Raw genomic sequence first — 11,817 nt, 5'->3', positions numbered from 1 at the left:
AAGACACACAGGAAAATTAAACATGTGGCCCAAAAGTCTGAGAATGTTATTATAAATACGTCTGTTGGCAATTCATTTTTCATGACAGTTTATGAGCACACAATTTATTAAATTAAAATAACTGGACAATGTATTTATTTCCGATGAAACCATCTATTTGAAGTGGAATTTCAAATTTGCTGTGTTGCTTTGGTCTGAAATATAAAATTTGAAATCAAGGATGTAAATGCATATAGAATCTAGTTTAATAGACAGAAATCATTGTAATATAATATATTTTTTATTTATAAATACTTCTTTTCTACATATTGAAGATCCCACTTGTTGCCAATTTATATCTAAGTCAGTAAATTTCACTCTTTCATTGTATCAAAAGTTTAGAAAAGATGATGACTTATTTAAACTGCAAAGGGACATTGTTTATTCATGGTTCATGTTCTTTAAACCCCTAAAACACTAAACAGTGATTCCCCACAATAGCTGTCAGACTAAGGCAACGTAATATTAATAATATAAAAGCCAGTCTGAAGACAACAGGAAAGAACAGGCTGATTATCAATCAAATACACACAAACACATACTGAAACACAGGAAAATAAATAGTCAGAACACCTGACAATGTCAAGTTAATGTGGGTATTGTGGGGCACATGGACCCCTGCCAATTTCCACAGAAGCTCAGAATTACAGTGAGACATGTAATATGTCAAGTGTTGATGGCTGGGCTCTAAATACACACATGATTCCTGTACCTCCATTTAATAACATAGCAGAAACCTCGGTAGAGATCAACACACTCGAGCAAAGAATGATGTTTGTTTTATTTACAAATGCATTTTATTTCTGCTGTCTTTATTTGGTTAGCTAGAATAAGGTATGAAAATTTAAATAAAGTTGCAAAAAAATAATCAAATACAAATATTTATAGTTTTGTAAGTATTTATAGTAAAAAATTGTGCTGATAAATAGATTAATCACAAGTAAACAATTCCAAAATTAAGGTTTGTATTCATATAATATATGCGAGTGTTGTGTATATTTATATGTATATATAAATGCAACCACATATATGTAATTAATTAAGAAATATGTGTAATATTTATGTATAGATTTTTATATGATGTAAATTACATTTATGTATATTACATATATATGTGACCCCGTACCACAAAACCAGTCTTAAGTAGAACGGGAACATTTTTAGTAAAAGACAAATCAAAATTATAGATTTTTCTTTTATGCCCACAATCATTAGCATATTAAGTAAAGATCATGTTCCATGAAGATATTTTGTAAATTTCCTACCTTGAATATATAAAAACTTTATTTTTGGGAGTGGATGGCCTACCACAGTGCCTCAGATTAACAACTTCAAAGGCAATTTTCTCATTATTTAGATTTTTTGCAGCCTTAGATTCGTGAGTTTAAACGGTTTTATCCCATCCAGATATTGTCCTTTTCGAACAACTCTTATTTATCACCTTATTTATTCAACTTTCAGAATATATAAAATCTCTATTTCGAAAAATTGACCCATACGACTGGTTTTGTTGTCCAGGGTCACACACATATATATATGTATATATGAAGAGTTTGGTTAAAAAATGATTCTAAATAACTTTAAATAACTATTTCAAAATTTCAAAAATCATGTTTTTATTACGTTATAATGTTTTTATACGTTTTATTTTTTTACTTACTATGGGTTAAATAAAAATAGACCAACTAAAGTTTGATTGAAATCAAATTGGTTCAAATGGTAAAAACTGAGTTTTCTCATTTTAGAACCAAACTCTTCTTTCTTTTTCTCTCTCTCTCTCTCTCTCTCTCTCTCTCTCTCTCTCTCTCTCTCTCTCTCTCTCTCTCTCTCTCTCTCTCTCTCTCTCTCTCTGTCTCTCTCTCACTATATATATATATATATATATATATATGTATATCATGAAACTGTTATTTTAAAGTAGTAGTATCTGAGATAAATGTCTAAAATATCTTTGACATGAGTCTTCAATTCTTCTCAAGTCTTCATACTCTGACCCAAGACCCCCGTTTCTCCCCTCCGCGACTCTACTGTATATCCCGGGCCATATGCATCCTGCTCGCCCTATGCATTAGTGATGAGCCAGTAGCAGCATCCCTGACGTGAGTAGTAGCGCTCTACTCACAGATGTAGATTTATTTGTGTTTGTACACCTCCGTCAGCAGCTGTTTGGCCCCCTCGGTTATAGCACAGCCCCCATAATGCACGTAGAGATGTCACCGGCAGCGAGCCATGCCAGGGATCAGCACCGCGCTGTTGTGTGCTGGTTAAGCAGGGGAGCTTTGAAGATGCCACCTTTTGACAGAGACGTGCTTTTATCTAATCCTCATACTGTAATTTGCACTTCCGTACCTCTAATTTATGACTACTGATCAAATAGTTGCCTTTGGAAAATGAAAAACTTAAGTAGAGGTTTTCTCTGTTTTTCCGTTTCTTTCTCTTTTCTTGGTGTAAAAAGAATTCCTGTTGCATATTGAAGTTGTGGCATATTATGATGAGGAAGAACACCGGATCAAATTTACTTTGATTTTGGGATTAATGGAGTGTGCAGGTAATAAAACCAAACCTATTGTGATGGATTAATGAAAAATTATTTCAAATTTATCTTGGACTTGCACTAAAGGCTTGGATAAAACCTTTTTTTTGAACAGCACCTTACTGAGCCCACCCCTGTTCCCCGAATCCTTTTCAAGCAGTCATTATCTATGACTGTCAGTTATTCATGGTTACTTAGTAATCATTTTTAATATAGATTACACAGATTATGAACACTAGCAAAAGAAAAATGTTAAATCAAAGTTTAGACCACTTCGTAAAACGTAAACACGTGACGAAGCACTTCCAGTTTTCTTTTTATTTTATTCAAATCTTACAAATATAATTACATCTAACATTTTTAATTGGTTATAAATGTTTTATTGGTTTTCTTTTTTTCAAAAACTACTGAAACAGGAGATCAGTGTTGGACCTGTTATTTAGGTCATCCAAAGTGAATAAAGACCTAACATAATAAAGCGCTATTTCTGTCTACATACACCCCGGGTCTGCTTGCATGGAATGTTGTCGCTGTGTTGTTTCCACAAGAGCCCTAGACAGACAAACTGCTTTCGTAAATACGTCGTCTCCTTCGACAAAGAATCGAAAAAATTACCACATCTTATTTCTCTCTAAGCCTCCGTAGTGCTTCGAAAGGAAGGGGTGCAGTGAGCCGTTGGTTGCAATTCGCTAGTTGGACAAGATGGCGCTGGTGAGCTTTTTGGACGCCAGAGTCAGCAGAGTAATTTCCGATTGTATAACACTGTATGGGAAAAATTTGGATTTTTGGCCAGCAAATATGGGCCTTTTTTAGATTAAAAGGAAGAAGGTAATATATCAGCGATATGACAGATACTCTTTACATTGATATGCCATAACAAGATCGATAGTGTAACCGGAAATTAGTTTGCCGACCCTGGCGTCACAAAACCTCACCGGCGCCATCTTGTGCAACTAGCCCATGCGCAACCTCACTGCTAGATCCTTCTAAAATACACAATAGTGCTTTAAGTAAAGCTAAGCATGTTTACTCAAGAACTATTTTCAAGCATGTTTACTTATTTCAGAATGTTTTTCTTCTGAAAAATTGTACTTCACTACATTATAAAGCATATATCATAATTTAACTCCACAGCATTTTCTAAATACTTTTTATGTTTTTTTTCATAATACTTAAGTGCATAAAAAATCTAGTACTTTTAAGAAAAAAAGCCTACTTGACTATTAATTTATAATTGCTATTGTGTATTAAGACATATCTTTATGAAATGTAGTCCAAAAAAAATGTTTAATATAATATGCTTTTTTAATGTAGTAAAGTAACATTTCCAAAGTGAAAACACAAACTTGAAAATGTACTTGAAAAAAAATACTTGTACTTTTCATCATTTGGTTGACGCGGTAGTTATTTCACGGCTGTCAAGGTCTTTCTCACTGTATTGCATACAGTCTACTGACTTACCTCCTTCACTTGCTGACGAAACGCAGGCATGTCACTGCCAGTTTTGTCTCGTCTTCTAAGATCTTTCCTTCCTTTCCTCATAACTTAACAGACGGCTCTAGTTTGGCAAAACAAATGAACAAACTGAAAACAGGAATGGAGTGATGAAAGAGTAAACAACACAAGCTCTATGCCCCACAACCATAATAGACTCATAAGTAGGTTATCCTGCTAGTAACCCAATTTGATTGTTGCATCTGTTTTTGCACTGTTCTTCTGTACATCCGAATGCGCTGTCCACTAAATCCAGGTACGGCTGAATTCAAAATAAGGCCGCGCTCCCTTTCACACTGTACACCCCAAACACTTCATTATCAAGGAAGATGATATTTAGTCAATCTATTGATGTTGCCTAACTAATTGTAAAGCAGGGACTCAAAAGCAGATGCTGCATTTCAAAGCACTTGTGAGCAAGGAGACAGGTTATGATTTATGCTAAGATGCGTGGCTTCAAAGAGCCGAATGAGGCTTTAAAACAAATTGAACAAGTCAAGCACTATTCACCCAGGACTGTAAGAGTGCCTAGCGCACGCAGATCAGAGGAGAGCGCCTGCCGCTTGTAATATCCCTCAATAGAAGTACAGGTCCACTGGGAAGAGCCAGCAGATAGTGGTTAGCACTGGGCTGTGTACACAGGCATGGGAATTCTGTGCCAACGTTGGTGCAACACCTGTGCTAAGAATCAAAACCCCGCTCATGTCAGGGGCATGATCAGCCAATCTGTGTCAGGAAAGAGGGGGGCAGCCCTGGAGACTTGACACTCTTTTTTTCACCGCGTCGTTATTTAGGTGCTAACGGAAAGAAACACACGGCCTGTGTCAAGAATCTGATGCAATTTTGGTAAACATTGATAATTATTTATGAAGCGGTGGCTGACTGTACTACTATACCTGTTAAAAGGGTTGTGGAATATGCTCTGTGCGCTTGTCCTCTGGATGTGTCAGCTTGTTAGTAATGAGCATTGACAGGGCAAGATGCTTGCCAACAGGTTTTGACAGAGACGGAAATACAGGCTTTGTGCACTCAGCCCCGCTCTTTAGGGAAAATATCACAGAAAGTGATTTTAATGTATATATTGGAGATCTTTTTTCTGGTGCAAAAACACATTTTGCAAAAACAAGACTTGAATTGTATTATAGTCCAAACGTTTAATCATAATTTAAGAAATATGATGATCCATTTTGTGCTTTGTAAATGTTCCAAAAAGCATCTTGACTCTTGTACAATATGGCTAATTATTATCTTTAAACTAGTGTAGAACCTATAAATATAGAAATGTTTCTTTAATCTATTTTGTCAAGTAAATAAATACAAGTATATAAATATATAGAATAGATTGTCACTGTACACTTAATTACATTTTCCATTCAAGTGTGTGTGACAGGTTCATGCATCTCTGAAAAATATTTTCCTTCTCCTTTCTCCCATTTGATGCAACCTAAATTAGCACTGAAGAAACAAATTGCTAAATTTTTAATTAACTCAATAACATCTGCACTTCAGCTTTGAGAGAGCGAGGAGATTTCCTTTTAACCTATTCCAGCACATTTGCACACCAAGGTAAATCTTGATGCTGGCACTTTCACAGAGAGGATGAAAAAAATTAAAAATGGAAATGAAGTCGTGCTTTCGTGAGCAGATCAAAGACACATATTTATTCAAGTTTTTGCAATTGCTTGATCTTCAAAAATAAAGAAGGGAAAGTGTAGAGATGGATAGATCGGTCTAGGCTGGGCACCTCTGGTTATTTACTGCTTTTACTTTTTGTTCTAAATATCTGTGCTTTTTAATTGAAAGTACTAATGTGACCAAGAAGACAATATTTTCACGTCAAATTCTTGCAATCTTGTGAAGAGTCAGTAGTATGTGAGGATGGTCTGTGTCATTTGTATTACATCAAGAATGTTACCCTCAATACCAAGTTTTTCCAAATCTGTATACATTTCTTTGTTCTGAGATGAACACAGAGAATGGAAGAATTTTCACGTAACCAAACAGTTATTTTCACCATTGACTGCATAGTAGCATAAAATTGCTTAGTACATTTCTTTGTTCTGTTGACTGCAAAAGAAGATATTTTGAAGAATGTAGGAAAGCAAACCGTTCTGGGGCACTTTTGACTACCATTGAAATTTTTCCTATCTTAAGAATAAAAATACAAGTCTGTGCAGGATTCACATCAACAGTAATATTAATTAAACATCTCTAGCTCTCAATCCCAAAATTAACATAAATCAATTTATTTGTCCTTGTAAAACACAAAATCCCAAGAGGAATGCTAAGAAAATCTTTTATTTCCTACATTTCGTCTGATGGTATTGGAGGCTATTCTCCAGTAGAGGCCAGTGCAGAGTCAATTCTGAACTAAAATATCACATATGGAGTCGACAGTATTTGGCTCACTACGCCTGTTGCTATATTCACAAACTTAAGAGACTAGGTTTGCTCTGCACGTAATTCATGAGAAATGACCAACACGCGTAACATTTTACAATATCCCAGAGAGTTTCACGAATGCAGTTGATTTAGCACAGTTGAAATGTGAGCAGTCTACATCCCATCCCCCTTAGTACACCTGCACTGATAGCTATGATAGTCCAAACAGCAAAGCTTCTTCAACAGCTCAGTCTTTGATGAAACCCACACAATGCCAGCTCTGTATGCCAGTTATCATATGTCTACCTGAGGGAAGCACAGAATGCCTGAGACCCAAACAGCATCGCAAAACAGCGATTATGCAGACAGACAGTGGGTTATGATGGCTAAAATAATAATAGCAAGTTATTAAGGATTCAGCTAATTTTATAACCCCTGTGGTTACTCATAATTTAAATCTTTCTATTAGCCAAGCAAAGGTTCCTGACGAATTAAAACTTAAATTAAAAGTATCTCTCAGTTTAAGAAAGATAGTAGGTTGGAGTATAACAATTAAAGGCCTGTGTCAATTTTGTTTAAAAATTAAGTGGGATGGTGTTGTCAGATCTGCAAAAGGCTTTTGACACAGTTGTCCACAATATTTTGCTTTTAAAAGTTAAAGCTATGCTATTAGATTTAAGACATGTCAATGGATTATGTCCTATCTTTCAAATAGGCGTCAAATTGTGGATTTAAATGTTTTCAGATTGCTTGCCCATCTCATGTGGAGTACCACAAGGACGTGTATTGGGACCCTTTGTTTTTTAATGTACATTAATAATTTAAAAATGGCCTGCTCTAATCATCTATGTTATATGCTGATGATGCAGCAATAATTGTAACTGAAAAAAAGTTGAGTTAAGTCGAGAGATGATGGAAGTATCCAAATGGTTTGCTCATAATAAGCTGTTTACATTTGGAGAAAACTGAAGCTATGTTATCTGGTTCTGTGGCTAAATTGAGAAAACATTTTACGTTTGGAGATTTAATATTACTTCTAAACAAGAAGTGAATTATTTGGGTTGAATTTTGGATAGTAAATTGACCGGAGAAAACATGGCTGTCATAGTTCATTCAAAGATGTGTGATAAAATAAAATTTTAAGTAGGATAGCCAGCTTTCTTAGAGTAACAAACAAAATGTGCAAGCACATTATGATTATGATGCAACATTTTTGTTTGGTGGTTCAATGAAACGAGTTAAAAGTAAACAGTCTGCTCAAAATAAATTGTGTAGGATTATTCTGAATTTTTTTACAATAGTAGAAAAAATAACATTGAAAGTCAAAAGTGTCCCAGAACTGTTTGCTGTCCTACAATCTTCAAAATATCTTCTTTTGTCTTCAACAGAATTGTTTTTGGTTGTAGGATACAACATTTAAAAATCCTGTCTGTGAATACAGTACCTGTGGGGATGTTTTTGTCAAATACAAGAGTGTTCATTTGGGAAATTAAATTTAACAGTTAACTTGAAATATATATAAGTTTTACTTATTAATATTTATCAATAAAAGAGTTAAAGACTAGATAAACAAAAAAATGGAATGAAAAACAACAGGCAGGGAATATTGAGGCACTACAAAAGGTTGAAAGCTTTATACAAATTGTATTTATAGAATTATATAAAATTATTATGAAATAAATAATAATACATAATATTAAATAACAATAAAAAATGAAAAGGGAATAGTATAGCACACTTTTTTAATTTGTCATGATTAACATTGCACTTCTGCAGACACACTTGATCATTATAAACAGTTTGTTTTAAAAATAAGTTTCTATTGTTCAATTACAACTGTCACTGCTCGACTTCATTGATTATATTTCATTCACCTTATTTTACCTATTCCGTTTCATGCTTTAAAAAGCCCCGTAACCTCATGAAAGAGGAAGGGGTGAGTCTCCAGACACTTGGCTTTGTCTGTGTTTTGGCGCAGGCCATCAGATAACAGTCTGGACAATGGCTCTCCATTCTGCAGCATGGGTCTTAAATGACCAGGAAGTGGCCATGAGCGGTCCGGTTGGTCGGATCCCATGGGTCCTCTCAGCCCTGACGGGGCCTGGACCCGTCTGAATGGCAGGAGAACACGTGGGGGGAAATAAGGCCGGTGGCCACCCAGATGGAGCCAGGATTGTCTTTTGATGCTGAAAACAGAGGGATGAAGGTGAAAGGTGAAAGAGTAACAAGGCCCCCTAGCCAGTGATTGAGCCCCATTAAATATCGTGCGATGCCTTTTCTCAGAAGACAGAGTTCATCACTTTCATAGTTGTGCAATACAAGCATTGTGACACTTGGGAATTAATGTAACTCATCTATGATGCTTCAGATATTGTCTATATATTTTTTAACTGCTAGCTATAATGTTTGTAAAGTTTTCTGTTTTTTCTTAGCTAAGATAAACTCATATGTTAGATCATCTTCTTCTCTTCCACCTTAACTTCAATTCGGATGATGACAGATGACCCCAAATGACTCCATGTATGAGTCTGCACAAGTCAAGTACCTCAAGTATCTCCAGCCTCTTTTTTGACATTGACCACATGAGTAGTCCACTCTGATCTGATCTTTGTATTAAAATTGTTCAACTTAGCAATTCTCTATCTTACAGTCCTATTATCCTTAAACGATGCTTAAACCACTGAATCACAGGACGTCTCTAAAACATGATGTTTTTGACAGTTTAACTACTTTTATCATGAACAAATGAAAGCACATGGGTCTAGAAATTCACTCATGTCAGCTATCCTTGAACACCAAGGGCCCTTAAAGATCCATGTACTCGAGTTAAGTGCGTGTGGGAGAAAGACAGCTGACCTGGGTCCACCCAAGACCACTCTCTGGCACCAGACTTCAAATATGTTATCAGTCTTTGCTGAGACTCTCGGGGGTCATATAAAGAGGGAAAAGAGAATCTGAGGGCCACATGGGTGGAGAACACTGTGAAGGAGATTCAGACAATGCAAAGAAAAGTTCACAATGTAGTTCAAGGCTGTGCTGTAACAGAGCATTCGAGCGGCACAATGCTATCGCCATGAATACAAACTCTCCGTAGCGCATTAGATGGCTTGACTCAAACACATCGTTAATAGATTTTAAGGACAGGAATTGCAGGATCTTTTAACAATTCTGTTATGCATAACATCAAATATATATTAATAAGTGTGTGATAAGAGGTCGAGGCGTGGTGTGGGAGGGTTTATCGTCCTTATAGAACAAAAGGTTAGTGTAGCCCCTCCACTCCCCTTCCTCTCCCTGCTGTATTTCAGACGCCGGTCACACTCTTGTTTTTCCCAGTGACAAGACATGTTACCATGGCTCAAAGCAATTAAACTGTAAGCACTTTATTGTGCTGCTTTTTCTTAGTCAGCACTCAATGACCCCAGCATCTGTTATTCCTATCACGCTCATTCTTTTAAAAATATCTTGCCGTCGTTGTACAGATGTGCAAAAAAATTTTGTTTCCAATTCTGTTTTTTTTTAACGTAACTATGCTTTAATTATAACTGTACAAATCAAAACATTCTTAAGGGGGTCATAAGGTGTGAATATGTGTTTTCTGTGTCTTTGGTGTGTTATAAGTTGCCCATGCATGTATTAGACATTTAAAATTGCAAAAATTGAAGTGTCGGAACAAAAGATGCATTCTAGCTAAAAGCGAACGCTCAGATCTGCCTGAAAAGCCTCGTGTAGCCACACCCGCACAAATCTACATCAGTTTGTTGTATGAGTTGACTAAGACCGCCCAAATATATATGCAAGTATGGTGGGCGTACCTGTCAGTACAATTGCTTTGGAACCGGATGTTTCAAATATGGTAAGAGGCGTTGCATTTCTGTCACATGCTTGCAGTACTCCACCAATCACTATGCACTGGTTAACTGGCCAATCATAGCACACCTCACTTTTCAGAGCAATGAGCTTTGTAAAAAATCCAAGCGTTTCAGAGAGCCGGGGCAAAGAGGAGATACAAACATGGAAAATACAGCATTTTTGAACCTTAAATCGTGTATACACACGATAATATTTGTTTTAGCAGTGTCATATCACACCTTTAAAAATCCTGGAATATGTGACCCTGTCTATGTAAACCAGGATAACGTCTCAAGATCGAATTCCGAGACAAAGAGCATCAGAGTTTGATTTCAACCATTATTTCACTGTGATTTAAATCTTTGACACGGCCTTACTCATTCAACATCTAAGGTATATTAAAAAGTTCACAGAATGTTGTTCACAATATGTATGATGATTGTGAAAAACTGCCGATCACAAAAAATAGCAGTGAGACGTGTAATGAAAATCACAAAAAAGAGCGATAGTTGCTAAACGAATAACTTTGTAAGTCCGCAGTTTCGTTTAGAATAAGCACTCGTGATGGGTCAGGAAGGGAGAGGTGGTCGGATGGAGACAGAAAGAGAGATTCAGCACGCGTCTCGCTGTCGAGGTCAGTACGCGGGACATACCAGCGTGGGTCGACTGAAGATGCACATTAAAATGATAAGGAACAATAAGAGGAACTGCAGAATTTAAAAAATATCTTGGCAGTACCAAAACAATATCAGTATGAACCAGACAGTATCTACGAACCACAACACTCTCAGCATGTGGGATATTAAGAAGATATTGTTGTAATGCAATTATAATTTATACAACCGGGGAAATTACATCACTGAGCGATTTGGAGCCAAACAACATAAACTTTTTATGCAAGGGGTATCACATGACACAAAATTTGTGTATTTTATGTGCGGTACAAACCAGCATAGGGGGGTTTGATAGAAACAAAGTGGTACTCAAAATGAGAAGATATTTTGAAGAATGTTGATAACCAAACAACGATGCACCCTATTGACTTCCATTGTATGGAGACCGCTGAGACATTCCTCAAAATAGTCATGAAGTGTCATTGACTGTTTTTATTTTGGGGTAAACTATCCCTTTATGGAAGCATTATTATAGTAAAACAGTGGGGATATGTGCTATATGAGCTAATCACAGCCTGTCAGTCCATCGCAGACTGATCTTCAGATTATACTGTATACATGCTCCAGCCAAAGTGATTCAGAGTCTGACACTCTGTTTATATTGTCTTTGTTATATTGTCTTTGTTGAGTTTATTGTAATCTGTCCCGTTCTTGGACAGCTTGCGCTTCATCTTGTTTTGGGGGGGGTTAACATTCCATATCCTCTGCCGTTCGGTGCATTGTTCCTTTAACTGCTGATTAACATCTTGTTTAAACAGCCATCAGACGCAACACGCCATCAGCACGTCCATAAATTCTCCTGAGCTAATGAACACAATAGCCGCATTCTTGGGCAAAACCTTC

The sequence above is a fragment of the Triplophysa dalaica genome, chromosome 20 (genome assembly GCF_015846415.1).
Source record: "Triplophysa dalaica isolate WHDGS20190420 chromosome 20, ASM1584641v1, whole genome shotgun sequence".
Taxonomy (NCBI): domain Eukaryota; kingdom Metazoa; phylum Chordata; class Actinopteri; order Cypriniformes; family Nemacheilidae; genus Triplophysa; species Triplophysa dalaica.
The sequence above is the reverse complement of the archived record's forward strand: the minus strand, read 5'-3'. Positions refer to the sequence as shown.